Source organism: Bombyx mandarina, chromosome 01, assembly GCF_030267445.1.
Source record: "Bombyx mandarina strain Sakado chromosome 01, ASM3026744v2".
Taxonomy (NCBI): Eukaryota; Metazoa; Arthropoda; class Insecta; order Lepidoptera; family Bombycidae; genus Bombyx; species Bombyx mandarina.
In genome coordinates this window covers 16635285-16649583 of record NC_143208.1, presented here as the reverse complement: position 1 = coordinate 16649583, position 14299 = coordinate 16635285, and the positions used below count along the sequence as shown (strand labels likewise).

Below are 14299 nucleotides of genomic sequence, written 5' to 3'. Positions count from 1 at the left end.
GCAATGTTAGAATTTCGGACGTGATCGGTCACACTTCATTTATTTTCTCATCGAATCCCAACCCTCGCTTACAGTTTAGAGTCTCAGCTTTGGTGATGCCTGAGGTGATAGGTCGTCACCCTCCGGTGAAGGTAAACAGTTACATACGGTCATTGACTTCAGACTTACGGCTAGCGGACCCCAAGTTTGACACCCCGGGGCCAGTAGACGTACTACTTGGGGCGGATGTACTAGGGAAGCTGCTCCTGACTGGGAAGCGCGTTCTTCATGCGGAGGGTTTGGTTGCAATGGACACAAAATTAGGGCATGTATTGTTGGGTCCTGCGTTCCGGCCGGTCGCTGCGAGGAAATCGGACAATTTTCTGGTCGGGTCTACGCTTTCGGAAGTAGTCCAACGGTTTTGGGAACTAGAAGAACCTCCTACAGCTTATCGAGTTAACCCGGATGAGGAGGAATGTGAGCTGTTTTACCAGAATAATACGGGTCGTCTCTATTCGGGCCGGTTCTTGTTAAGACTTCCTTTTCGGGCGAATCGCCCACTGCTAGGCAGTTCGAGGAAGGCAGCAGAGACTAGACTTTTGTCAATGGAGAGACGCATGAGGCGCGACGCGGTGTTCCGGCAGAAATATGTAGAGTTTATGCGGGAGTATGAATCCTTAGGTCACATGTCGGTTTCCAAGGTAGATTGGAGTGCTACAGAGCACTGTTTCCTGCCTCATCATGCGGTTTTGAAAACTCCTAACGGGAAAATTAGGGTCGTGTTTGACGGTTCGGTCACGACCTCCTCCGGCGTCTCGTTAAATCAGTGTCTCCATTCGGGTCCAAAGCTGAACCGGGACATTTCAGACATACTGACGAGCTTCCGCCGGCACCAGATCGTTTTCGTGGCAGACATCCGTATGATGTTCAGGCAAACGGTGATTCATCCGGAGGATAGGCGGTATCAACTCATTCTCTGGCGTGAAAGCTCAGATGAGCCCATAAAAATTTATGAACTGAACACGAACACTTACGGGTTGCGGTCGAGTCCATATTTGGCGGTTCGTTCTTTGCGGGAGCTGGCAGTGAGGGAACGGTTGCACTACCCTCGTGCTGCGGACATTTTGGAACGGGACCTATATGTCGATGACGTATGTACGGGCGCCGACAGTGTCGAAGAGGCCTTATCACGCAAGGATGAACTGATCCGCCTTTTGAGCAGGGGCGGGTACGAGTTGAGAAAATGGCTGTCTAACTGTCCTGAGTTGTTGACTGGTTTGCCAACGGAGTTTCAACAGGATCCCCATCTTTTCGAGAATGTCGATAACCCTAACATGCTGTCGGTCCTAGGGATACAATATCGTCCGATTCAAGACGAATTTACCTATCGGGTGGAGTTGGAAAATCCAAAGGTATGGTCTAAGCGAACGGTGCTTTCCACAATTGCTCGAACCTTCGATCCAAACGGTTGGATCGCTCCTGTCACTTTTCTCTTGAAGTGCTTCATGCAGCGACTGTGGTCTGCTAACCTGTCATGGGACGAGGGGATTGCTGGTGACCTATTGAAGGATTGGTTGAACTTTTTCTCGTCTCTTCCTGATATTAACCACGTGTCAATACCTCGGAAGCTGGTTCCTGCGGGCAAATACAAGGCGTCTCTGCACGGGTTTTCGGATGCCTCGGAACGTGGATTCGCAGCTGCGGTATACTTGCGAACGGTTTCTTCAACTGGAAGGGTTGATATACGGTTGGTGTTAGCGAAGAGTAAGGTCGCTCCGCTTCGGACACGCATGACGATTCCGAAGCTCGAGTTGTCTGGTGCCGCTCTGTTGACTAGGTTGTTAAACCATACAGCTACTAGTTTACGGTCGGTTATTGATTTAGAAAACACTGTGTATGCTTGGACAGACAGCCAGATAGTGTTGTGCTGGTTGAAGGCTTCGGTTCATACACTTGAAGTTTTCGTGGCCAACCGTGTCTCCCAGATTCAAGGTTCTGAGGTCCCTCTAACCTGGAGACACGTGCCTGGTGAGCTCAATCCGGCGGACTGCGCTTCTCGGGGATGCTTAGCATCGGAAATAGTTGATCATCAGTTATGGTGGGGTCCCCAGTGGCTCACCATGAAGGCTTCTCAGTGGCCTCCCTCTCGCATAGAAGTTCCTCCAGGTCTCGTGGCTGCACCGGCGCAGTTCGAGGATCGAGGAGTGATTCAGGGGTTGGATTTGGATCTGCTCATCAACCGTTATAGCTCCTTGGACAAGCTGGTTAAGGTTACCGCCTGGATTTTGAGGTTTATTCGGAATTGTCGTTTGTCGGTGTCTCAACGCAATATGACACCTGTTGTGTGTCCCATCGAGCGGAAGAAGGCGCTGCTGAAATTAATTGAAGTTGTGCAAGCCACCAGCTTTCATTCAGAATTGAAGGCGCTAAGGACTGAGCGCCCTAAGCTTCGTGGAGCTATCGCTCGTCTTAGCCCCTTTGTAGACGGCCAGGGGTTGATTCGAGTGGGAGGTAGATTAAGTAACTCAAATTTACCTTATTCGGCGCGCCATCCTCTTTTACTTCCCAAGAAGAGCCAGTTAGTTGACCTGTTGGTGATGGATCGCCACATCGCAAATTCGCATTCCGGTTGCAATGCGTTGTTGGCATCCCTCCAGAGGGAATTTTGGATTCTGTCAGGGCGTCGTACGGTTCGGAGCGTCCTTTTCCGGTGTTTACCCTGTTATCGGCTTAAGGCGTCTACGATGCAGCCTCAGATGGGAGATCTGCCTCCAGACAGAGTGAAGAAGATGAGGCCGTTTTCTGGAGTTGGTACGGACTTCGCTGGGCCTTTCATGATCAAGGCTTCACGTTTGCGGAATGTTAGGTTAATTAAGGCTTATCTGTGCGTCTTTGTCTGCCTTTCAACCAAAGCTGTACATCTTGAAGTTGTTGCCGACCTTACAACTGAAGCCTTTATTGCGAGCTTGGATAGATTTGTGTCCCGTCGAGGCTTACCCGAATTGATACGCTCCGATAACGGCACGAATTTTGTAGGTGCGGACCGTTACTTGCGGGATGTAGTAAATTTCTTGAACAATAACCAGGTGGATATTGAAACGGCCCTCTCTCGTCGCGGTATTCGGTGGACCTTCAGTCCTCCAGGATGCCCCCACTGGGGTGGAATTTTCGAGGCAGTAGTAAAATCGGCTAAGACTCACTTGATGCGCGTGATAGGGCAAACCTCGCTCACCTTTGAGGAGTTAACTACGGTATTTTGTAAAATTGAAGCGGTACTTAATTCACGGCCGTTGTGCCCGCTCAGTTCAGACCCGAATGACTTGGAGTCGTTAACTCCAGGCCATTTCTTGATAGGACAGCCACTGAATGCGTTGCCGGAGTATCCCCTCTCGGATATCAAGCCTGGACGGTTGAGGCGATACCAGATGTTGCAGCAGATGTCCCAAGATTTCTGGAAACGTTGGTCCCTTGAGTATTTACATCTGCTCCAGCAGCGCTTTAAGTGGACGGATAGAACCAGTCCCCCTCACGTCGGTGACCTTGTGTTGGTTAAGGATGCTAACCTGCCGCCACTGCGTTGGCGTAGGGGGCGCATTGTTAATCTGTTTCCCGGTAAGGATGGGACCCCTCGGTCTGCAGAGGTTCTGGTCGGGGACTCGGTTCTCAAACGAGCGGTCACAACGTTGTCCCGGCTGCCAGTTGATTAGGGACAGGTAGGGGACCTGTCCGGGCGGGTGACTGTTCGAAACCAATCCGTTAGTTTTTGAATTCTTACCACGGCAACACGGGTCGCGATTTGACGGTGCCGTCGCGATTTGACATCTGTCACTTTGTCTTGCTTCTCGAACGGGACGGTACCTGTATATTGACGGTCTACGCTAAAGTTGGGTATCATCGCTAATCCTTATCCATTCCTGCCCCATACCCTTCTCCCTAAGTGATACGGCGTGAGAAGACGAAGGCATCGGTTCCGGTGAGTGATTGCATGATATTTTGTTAAAATAGTACATACGGCGCCGCGAATCGCGGCACATGTTCGACGCGCACCTCGTGCTGGTTTCCGTAGCCCTAGGCTGCCACGAGGTCGCTGGGTTCGAATCGAACACATAAGGACATCATATTCCACGTCGTCATTAAGTTAACTAATTTATGGCACAAGTAGGCACGACATTTTGGTCGATAGTAATGTTTCCAACAAATTAAATTTGCTCAGCTAATTCAAATTTTCTCTCATCTTAAACTACGTCACTAATGAACACATTGAGTATGCGTGGCAATCATTTTGAATGCAATTTAATTAAATCAAAGCTCTCGTCTTTCGTTAATGAGGAATACCGTATGCAATATCAGTAAACTAAATTGTATGTTTCTGAAGTGAATTTAACACTTGTACCGATTCAAGTTAAACATGGTTTACAAACTGGTTTATTGGTAAATCATAATTATGTCCACAATATATTTTAAAGCAGCGCTGTGATATATTATAATTATCATGTTCGCATCCTCCCCGAATAGTATACTGCCATTATCAATACTACGTCTGTATGCTAGCAAAATCATTAACAAAACAGACATTGGTAATACGTTAAAATGAACTATTGAAATTCGAATGTTATAAAAGGTTTTATTGATTTCTCATGCTCAAACAACAGAATTATTCAGGATCATATTATGACCAATGAATAACATACTCTCCTTTTATACTATAACAAAACACGCTATGGTAATTAAATATCTCCTCAAGCGTAAACAGATTGTGTTGTCGTGTAGATTTACAGTACAAAAAATATTTTACCTAAATGATTGACGTAGCTTTAGATTTGTAACAAAATATGTGCACGGGGGGATGTGCATGTTTCACATCAGCGTTATTCGCGTGGTCCTTTTTTTCATTGTCAGTATCCTATTGTGGCCTTTATCGGAAAACTGTTTTTATGCTACATGAAACATGTAGGCACATCCAAAGGTGGTTTGCAATCAGTTTACAAAGTATTTATGAGTGAATTCAGAAAGAGAATTCCGCGCAATTTTACGTTCATCCATCCAATCGTTGTGGGATAGCGCATTCATTGTCAAACCTTTCGTTTTGCATATTGATGAGTTCCAGAGACAGCGTTAAAACCATGTTATCTTTATAACTATGTCCACTAACTAAACAATAATTTCAAAACAAAACATATTAGATCAAATATTGAAAAAAATATTAGTAGTGAAAAGAAGTAAACGGAAAAATTGTAGGCCTAAATAATACATGAAATACATGAAAAATGCATGAAATATATAAAACTGAATATCCATTGTTTTGTTTGTTAATTTTTTTTTTATTGCCCTTATAGGCAGACGAGCATACGGCCCACCTGATGGTGAGTGGTTACCGTCGCCCGTGGACCTCAGCAATGCCAGGGGCAGAGCCAAGCCGCTGCCTACCGCTTAATACTCTCCACAAGCCTCGTTTGAAGAAGGACATGTCATAGCGCTCGGGAAACACCGTGGAGGGGGGAGCTCATTCCATAGCCGGATGGTACGTGGCAAAAAAGACCTCTGGAAATGCACTGTGGATGACCGCAGTGGCTCCAGGTAGTATGGATAAACTCTACTCCGATGGCGGGCGGTGCGGTAGTAAAAACGAGATGATGGAATCATCTCAAATAATTCCTCAGAACACTCCCCATGGAACATGCGGTACAAAATGCAGAGAGAAGCGAAGTCCCTCCGCAGACCCAGAGGTTCTAACGATCCGTGAGAACGGGATTATCGACAATCCGAACGGCCCTCCTCTGTATGGAGTCAAATGGAAGAAGCTGGTATTTGGGAGCCCCGGCTCAGAGACGGGAACAGTACTCCATGCGAGGCCGGACTTGTGCTTTATAAAGCAAAAGCCTTTGTCAAGGCGTGAAGTACCGCTTCGCTCTGTTGAGGACTTCCAGCATTTTGGACCCCAACTTGGCTTTGCCTTCCAAATGACTCCGAAACTGGACATCGCTCGAAATGTTGACCCCAAGTATCCCGATACTCTCGGAAAGTTGCAGGGATACTCCTTAGAATTGCGGCACCATGACAAAGGGGTCCTTCTTCGCAGTGAACGCGCAAACTTGTGTCTTTAACGGGTTGAATTAAACCAAATTCAATTCATTTGGAGAATCGCCCCAGAGGTTCTCCACTTCAGACACAAGTTTTGATCGTCTCTATTGCACCATGCTCCGAGAGAGACTCTGATGGCCGACATATCGCGCATCCCCTGTGCTGTCATCCGCATAGCAATGCATGCCATCAATAGACAGCATGTCATTGATATACAGGATGAAAAGCGTGGGGGAGAGCACCGAACCTTGTGGAACGCCAGCGTTAATGGTCATGGTATCAGAACAGTCACCGTCTACAACGACCGTGATGCTCCGCCCATCCAAAAAGCTAGCGATCCACTTGCAGAGACCCTCTAAGATTCTGTAAGATGGTAGCTTCGACAGAAGTGCCTTATGCCAAACCCCGTTGAAGGCCTTCGCGATATCAAGGCTCACAGCAAGAGCCTCGCCCTTGCTCTCTAAGGCTTCAGCCCACCTGTGAGTAAGGTATACAAGAAGATCGCAAGCTGAGCGACCGTAACGGAAACCGTACTGTCGGTCACTGATCAGCTGGCAATCTTCAAGATACTTCAGGAGTTGTATATTTATTATTCGCTCCATCACCTTGGAAAGCCAGGAAGCTATCGCGATAGGCCTATAGCTCGATGGGTCCAACCGGTCACCCTTCTTGGGGATAGGGTGGACATGGGCTGTCTTTCACGAAGACGGAACCCTGGTAGCGCAATAAGAGAGGCGATTCAAACGCGTTAGCGCAGGCGTCAGCTCAGGGGCGCACGTTTTCAGAACCACTGCAGGGATACTGTCTGGCCCACTTGACTTATGAACATCCAGGAGTCGGAGTTCCCGCCTGACTGCACACTGTGTAAAGCAGATCTCTGGCAGGGAACTATCACACCGGGGGATGTTCGGTGGTGTGGCACCCCCGTCGTCCACAGTCTAGTTCGAGGCGAAGAGTTTGACCAAAAGGTCAGCCTTCTCTTTCGCACTATGGGCCAGACTGTCATCGGACTTGCGTAGTGGTGGGAGACTAGACCTGCAAAAGTTTCCTTCTGCAGCTTTGGCGAGCGACCAAAAAGCACGGCTCCCAGAGGGATAGCTCTTTAGTCGCTCGCCAATTCTAGCAACATGCTCCGACTTCGCCCTGGCAATAACCCTCTTGTAGGACCTGGAAGCGACATTATATTTCCGCATTTCCTCTGAGATGTTAGGGTCCTGACGTCTCCTGGCGTCAACCCATGCCATGTATGCGGACCGCTTAAGGTGTGTAGCATCCCTACTGGCATTGTTATACCAGGGTCTACTGTGACCCCCAACGGGCACCTCAGAGGAGGGAATAAACAATTCCATCCCCTGGAGCACTACGTCTTTAAGACGGTCCGCACAGACGGTAGGACGGTAGGATCGGTAGAGGAAAAGCAGAACCACCCCCATGAGTAGGATGCGTAAAATTCACGCAGCCCATCCCAGTCTGCCGACATATACCGCAAAACTCTTCGATACCCGGTCGTCGTCCGACGACTAGGACGAGAGAGTGGTATGGCAGCACGGATAAGGCAGTGATCAAACGATCCAAGCGGAGCGTCGACCACCACACTGTATCCGGCTGGATCGGTGGTCAGCAGAAGGTCCAAGAGAGAAGGCTCGTGCCCCTCAATATCTGGGACATGGGTGGGCTGTGTCACCAGCTGGGAGATGCTGTAGGCCAGGGCGAAATCGTAGGCAGCCCGACCCGGGAGGTCAGTGGTTTTGGACCCCAACCACTCTTGATGGTGATCGTTAAAGTTTCCAAGAACCACCACCTCCGCAGATGGGTACTGCTCAAGCACGCGGTTAGTCCCCTCTTGCACATGCTCTATCAGAGCGGAACCTGCATCACTGCTGGTGATATCATTTACCATTCGTACCCGTAATAAGTCGTTGTATAGCTCGATAAAGCTTAAACTTACGAGTATATGGTGGTGTTTGACACTTCAGCGAAACTCATTAATATCAAAGAATGCATAAATCTTACACAAGTGGGTTTTTGTTGCACTGGTCATACTAGCAAAAATGACACCCTTGCCATGAAGGCAGGAAGAACAAGCCCGGGCAGGGACGATCTCTCCGAAGACCGAGTTGTGTGGTGCATAAGTAGCTTCAAAAATAAATTATTTATAGTAATACGTTAAAAAAACATTATTGGCAATTTATATATACTGTATACCGTATTAGTACACTTAGTTACATATTTCCTGTGTTAATACAAAGTCGATAAAATTATGGCTGAAACTAATCATTCCATCTGTTTTATGTCTAACTATCGTTCATCAAGAATACAAAATCGTAAAATAGTAATTTAACGAAGAAGCTCGTGAATGAGATGAATCATCCGTTTATGTTAATAAAATAGTAAATAAAATTATGCAAAAGTACCAATTGTTTCAACGAAAATCATTATTCATATTTCGGGCTAAGCCAAATATTTGTTGGTTTTTTTTTTTTTTGGATTCATTCAACCACGCTCTAATATGTCGGATAATGCCCAGCATCGCTTAAGGCAAAACCGTGAATCACGCGCATCAGCGGATCAAATTGTAAGAAACTGCGTGCTACGGTAACAATGCAATTTCTAATGTCGTTCCTTTGATTCTTATGCGTTTTTCGATAAATTCTCTTAATCTATGATAGCTAACGCGACAAGTTACACCGTGGTATATGAGGAAAGTAGATCTTCATGACGACCTAAATTGAGTACCGATACGTAAGTATCTTATGGAAATGTCAGAACGGTATTTCGACAAAGCGGGGCGACACGAAAACCCTGTTATCGTAGCCGCCGTTAATTACTTATCCGACCGCGACCGGGCAACGCAAAACTCCATCACCTGAAACATGATTTGTCAGATCCCCTGGGTTCACTCTCGGTGCTTTAAGCCTCTCAAGCATCGGTCACTGTCCTCGTTAGAGTCGTAAGAGTTCGACGAGGGAACTAGTCTACAGACACAGCTCACTGAGTTTCTCACCGGATCTGCTCAGTGGATCGCTATTCCGTTCCGGTAGTAGATTCTGCGAAGCACTGCTCTTGCTGGGGCTAGTGTTAGCAAATTCTCTCAGGTTGAGTCCGTGAGCTCACCTACCCATCCGGGCGTAGCTAGAATAACCCCTTAGGCTACCAACGAATGGGTAGGGAAAAAAAGCAACAAGTTTTTAATATTGCAATATGTTCTACTCATAACAAAAAAAAAACAAATAATAGTTTAAAAAAAATAAAAAAAACACGCTTAATATTAAATTCAACAAAAAAATATTAAATAAATTTTAATAAATTTCAGTTGAAAATAGTGTAAAATATATTTTATTTCAAAAAAATTATTTTAAATTTTTTAGTTGAATTTTATATAAAGCGTGTTTTTTAGTTTTTTTAAGCAATTATTTATTTTTCATTTTTTAGTTAGATTTTCTATAAAAGCGTGTTTTTAAAACTATTAAGTACTTTAACATCAATTCCTGCCTTATCGACTATAGATAAAAATTCAATAAATTGACAAAAATCTTATTTTGCAAATGGAATAATGGAATAATCTTATCAAATTAGTGTATTGTCATCGGTCCTCGATAAGTCTACAAAGTTTGAATGAAATCTGGCTGTTTAAAGTGGGTCAAAATCGCATCTAAAAGAGTCTGTTACAAACATACAAACATACATACAAGTGAAGCTAATATAAAGCGTGTTAAAAAACACTCAAACACACAGATAAACGTGTAGCTTTAGCAATTGTTTGATAAATTTCATCCGATTTTTGCTTCAGATGTCGAGAAGTCAGATTTCAAAAAGAAAACATTTGTAATACATTCGTATACAAGAACCTGTGTAAATGCGCGTGCTATTGAAAGATTTATCGAGTTTCATGTTTAAATATGTTGAGTATTAGCCAGAGCCAATGCAGACTAGACTGAGTGTTACGCGTTAACTAAAAATAGCTATGTGAATACGCACCGTTCGAAATTACAAAGGTTTCCCAATCACTTGTTTTCTGAAATTCGATTTTAAATCTTTATAATTCAGTGACTCGAGTTCGGGAGTTCACGTAGTACAAGTGCACTTAAAAACTATTCGGCCACTTTAAATATTCGATTACTGTTATTAATCTACCATCGTATATTCGTTCTTAAGTAAATAACGCATTTAAAATCAATCGTCCAAGCCGCACTACGTTTTTGCACAGCAGTAAAACACATGTTACATTATTAAAGACTAACTCAATTGGAATATAAATCAATGAGTCCCAAACAAATGTACATACGTAATACAGGAAACGAACGAGTGAAAATCGAAATTCCCGATTATTAACATAATCAAATAATCGATTAACATCGATGATGATAAATTGTACGAAAAGTTGGGCGATAACTGACACACGTTAATTGTATTCCAATTGAATGGCAAGCAATATATTTTATTTAAATATTGGCTATTTATAAATAACGAGAATTGCCAACTACATATTTTGTGTGCCCCTGTTCCTTTTAAGTTATTATTAAATAATAAAAGAATAAAATATATAAAAACAAAATTAAAAATATTTTAAAAACACCTTAAAAGTCTATTCAAAAATACACATTGAGCCTTTTTTATGTTTCAAACTGCACTTCAAACAACAAACCCAGTCATGCCAATGCCACGAAAATTGAACAAAAGTACCATTAATTATATCGATTCAAAATTGATACGTCATGACACAGAAAATCGATTTTTCGGGTCAAGGTCAACAGCATCTTTGTTGAGTTTCAAGTGTTTCCAGTGTCTAAAGAGAGTGGTTGCTATAGTAACAGGCGAAACGATTCAGTCGCGTGCACCCTTCGACATTTTTAAGATGTCTGGATTTAAAGGAAAAGTTAATAGAAATTTTGATAATAATATTTTGGTTCAAAGCAGTAATTTAGAGTGCAGATACATGAAATCGATGGATTCCCAATCACTACCTAGAAAAGACCGTTTTCTTTATGTATAGTATGTCTTAGTTTCGCACATTACCGATTTTATAGGGAAACAAATACATTCGCTTCATTAAAAAACCATCATATAATTGAGACACTACCATCGGATTGTGTGCACTGTGAATGTGAATCCGAGTTTTTTGGCCGCGAACCATGGTGAATAAATCAAAATCAAAACTAGCAGCATCTGAACCTCGCCAGAGGCATAACTCGGTCGAGGTAATAACGGAGGCAAGGCTGGACCAGGACCGCTGGCCAAGAAGGAAAAAAGATCTCTTTCGTGAGGGTACATTATAGACTTAGGTCTGACTTTAGACCCTATAGTAGGCAGCCTCTATTGGCATACTGTTTTGGGTGATTAAAGAGGACGGTGGTACTACATTGCGCGCTGTAGCGAGCCGCTTGGGACTTTAAGTAAAGAGAGACTGCATGGGTAACTGTATAATGTTCCGATCTGACAAAACTCTGCAAATGGATAGCAAACTTTTTGAATGCAGCATCATAGCTGACACTGGCTACTCTGAAGGCATGACCATTGAAGCTGGTGTGATCGGATTTTCTGTAGGAGCTTAGTTTGGGATTGAAACTTGTATCTGATGTGAATATTAGGCCCGGAGTACATTTAATTTTATATTTATACCAGTTTGAGCATTCTATACGAATAAAAACGTATTCTCTTATTATACCGCAATTCCGGGGAGTACAATTCCTTACAATCTTTAGAGAAAATTGGATATCTTGAATGTCATACTTGGAGCAATTTTTTATACAATTTTTTTATTGCGTAAATGCGTGAATGGGTTCTCAACTCAACTGGTATTTATTGGTAACCGGAATCGATACATAACCGAACATCATTGTTACCAGAAACATTGATACAAGAGATCAAATTCTTAGTTGTATAACCCAATAGAGCATCGGCCTCTTGTACTAAAGTAGGTGGCGGCATTAATACCGCTCTTCAAACTGGAACAGGTTACCACTTCGCAGCACCAATAAGTAGTGTGATGATACTTACTCGTCCGGCCTAACTATTTCCCTGCTACCATTATAGGGAGATCTTCCAATAGGTAAAACCAAGTCGGGTTTTTAAAATGTTTTAAGTTTTAAGTTATTTTAACAGACCGAAGCATACTTCAGGTCTAGACAAAGACTTCACAGGTCCAGTCCTATCTGGAGTACTGCTTTCATACTCAGACCGAGGTCTCAAATAACAACTACTTCACTGCGAAGAATGACCCTTTTTTCACAGCGTCGGAATTTCAAGGAGTACCCCTGCAGCTTTCCGCGAGTATAGGAATTCTGGGGGTAAAGCCAAATTGGCCTCTAAAATGTTGGGAGTCCTGAACAGAGCAAAGCAGTAATTTACGTCTGGGCAGAGACTTGCGCTTTATAAAGCACAAGTCCAGCTTTGCATGGTGTACTGCTCTCACCTCTGGGCCGGGGCTCTCAAATACCAGCTACTTCCATTTGGCTTCAAACAGAAAGGTGCTGTTCGGATAGTCGATAGTCTCGTTTTCGCGGATCACTTGAAACCTCTGGGCCTAAGGAAGGACTTCAGTTATCTCTGGGTTTTATACCGTATGTTTCATACGGAATGCTCTGAGGAATTATTCGAGATGATCCCCTCATCTCCTTTTTATCATCGCACCTCCCGCCATCGGGGCAGAGTTCATCCACATTATTTGGAACCGCTGTGCTCATCGACAGTGTGTTGCCAAAGATTTTTTTTGCCACGTACCATTCGGGTTTGGAATGAACTCCCCTCCACGGTCTTATCCGAGCGCTATGGCATGTCCTTCTTCTTCTTACTTAATGGTAGGCAGTGGCTTGTCTCTGCCCCTGGCATTGCTTACGGCCATGAGCGACGGTGACCACTTTCTATCAGGTTGGCCGTATGCTCGTCTGCCTACAAAGGCAATAAAAAAAAACTTCCGTACAGAAGCACTTTGGTTTTTTGTCTTAAAACACCTCAAACTAACTACACAATATATCTAACATACATTAAACATAAAAACTACACCCATATGTTATTGAATAAAAGTAATCTAGAGCGTTGTTGTGTGATATAACATAGGATAAAAAACCAAGAAAGACTGTAGGTAACTTAAATTTTGTGTTAAGAATTCAAAATTATATTTAATGAACTAACTATATATAGGTATATATGTAATGATAAAACTTAATTAGTGTCTGAAATGGAAACACTAAGCCATTTACATAAGCCCGTATAGGGACTGAAAGCTTGTCGATGGACCACACCGTTACACAAAGGAAGCCGATCTGCTCAGACAAAATGCATTTAACTAATCGCTTTTCCCGGAAAGCTATCTGGAGTATTTACTCCAGGTAGATTAATCTAAATATTAATGACACCATTTAAAATATTGCCTAGACTCGTGCCTTAAGAATATTGTATCTACAAAGCGATTAAGACAGTCTTTCGGAAAACTAAATTTACTTTAAAATATATTTTAGTTTTTATATTTAAAATTCATTTTTTGTTTGATCGTAATCGATGCGTTCTTGTGTGATTTATTGGATTCACATGAAACTTTATATAGTTATTATTGGCACTTCACAGAATACTATTTCATATTACCATTTACTTTTGACGTGTTGAATGCGGATAATTTCAGCAATTGGTTTTCATATAATACATTAGTGAGAGCTACAGCAGTACGTACGCTAGGTTTCACTGGTGTAATTAACACGATCTTATTACCTTGGTATGTGTATGTATGTCTGTATGTAACGGAGTTTTTGGAGCGTTATTTTCGTCGATTTCTAGATGCAAACTTGAAAATTTGCACACATCTTCAAATCATAACAAATATCAATAGGACAAAAAAAGATGAAATCGATTGTTAGTTTCGTTTCCTTTTTATGGGTGTTTTGTTTTTTTGTTTTTAACTAAATAGATTATTTTAAATGTATATCATCTAGTTTTAGCTATTATTTAAATTAAATAACAATAACTCTTACCTTGTTTTAAGTTGATCGTTTCAACATCAGTTTTAAAATTTTGGTCAATAATCAAATTACTGAATTTTACAACCTGCTTGATTCCAATTGAGATTTATATTTCTTTAAATAAAATACCGCTTTATTGCGGATGTAATTTTGTATCTACTTTAATAAAAAAACGATTTCACAGGTAGATTGTGTTATAATTATTTGACATAATTATTAATACTTGTCGCTTGTTTTATGTCTTAAGGTTTCAGGGGTGTTCTATTGAGTTATTATAGTTATCAAAG

General features: G+C 42.8%; 1 protein-coding gene across 1 annotated transcript in view; it reads left to right on the top strand.

The window, feature by feature from the left end:
* NGR-B2 (neuropeptide receptor B2) overlaps window positions 1-14299 on the top strand; it is an 88794-nt gene that overhangs the window by 13168 nt on the left and 61327 nt on the right. The gene's annotated exons all lie outside the window — the stretch shown is intronic.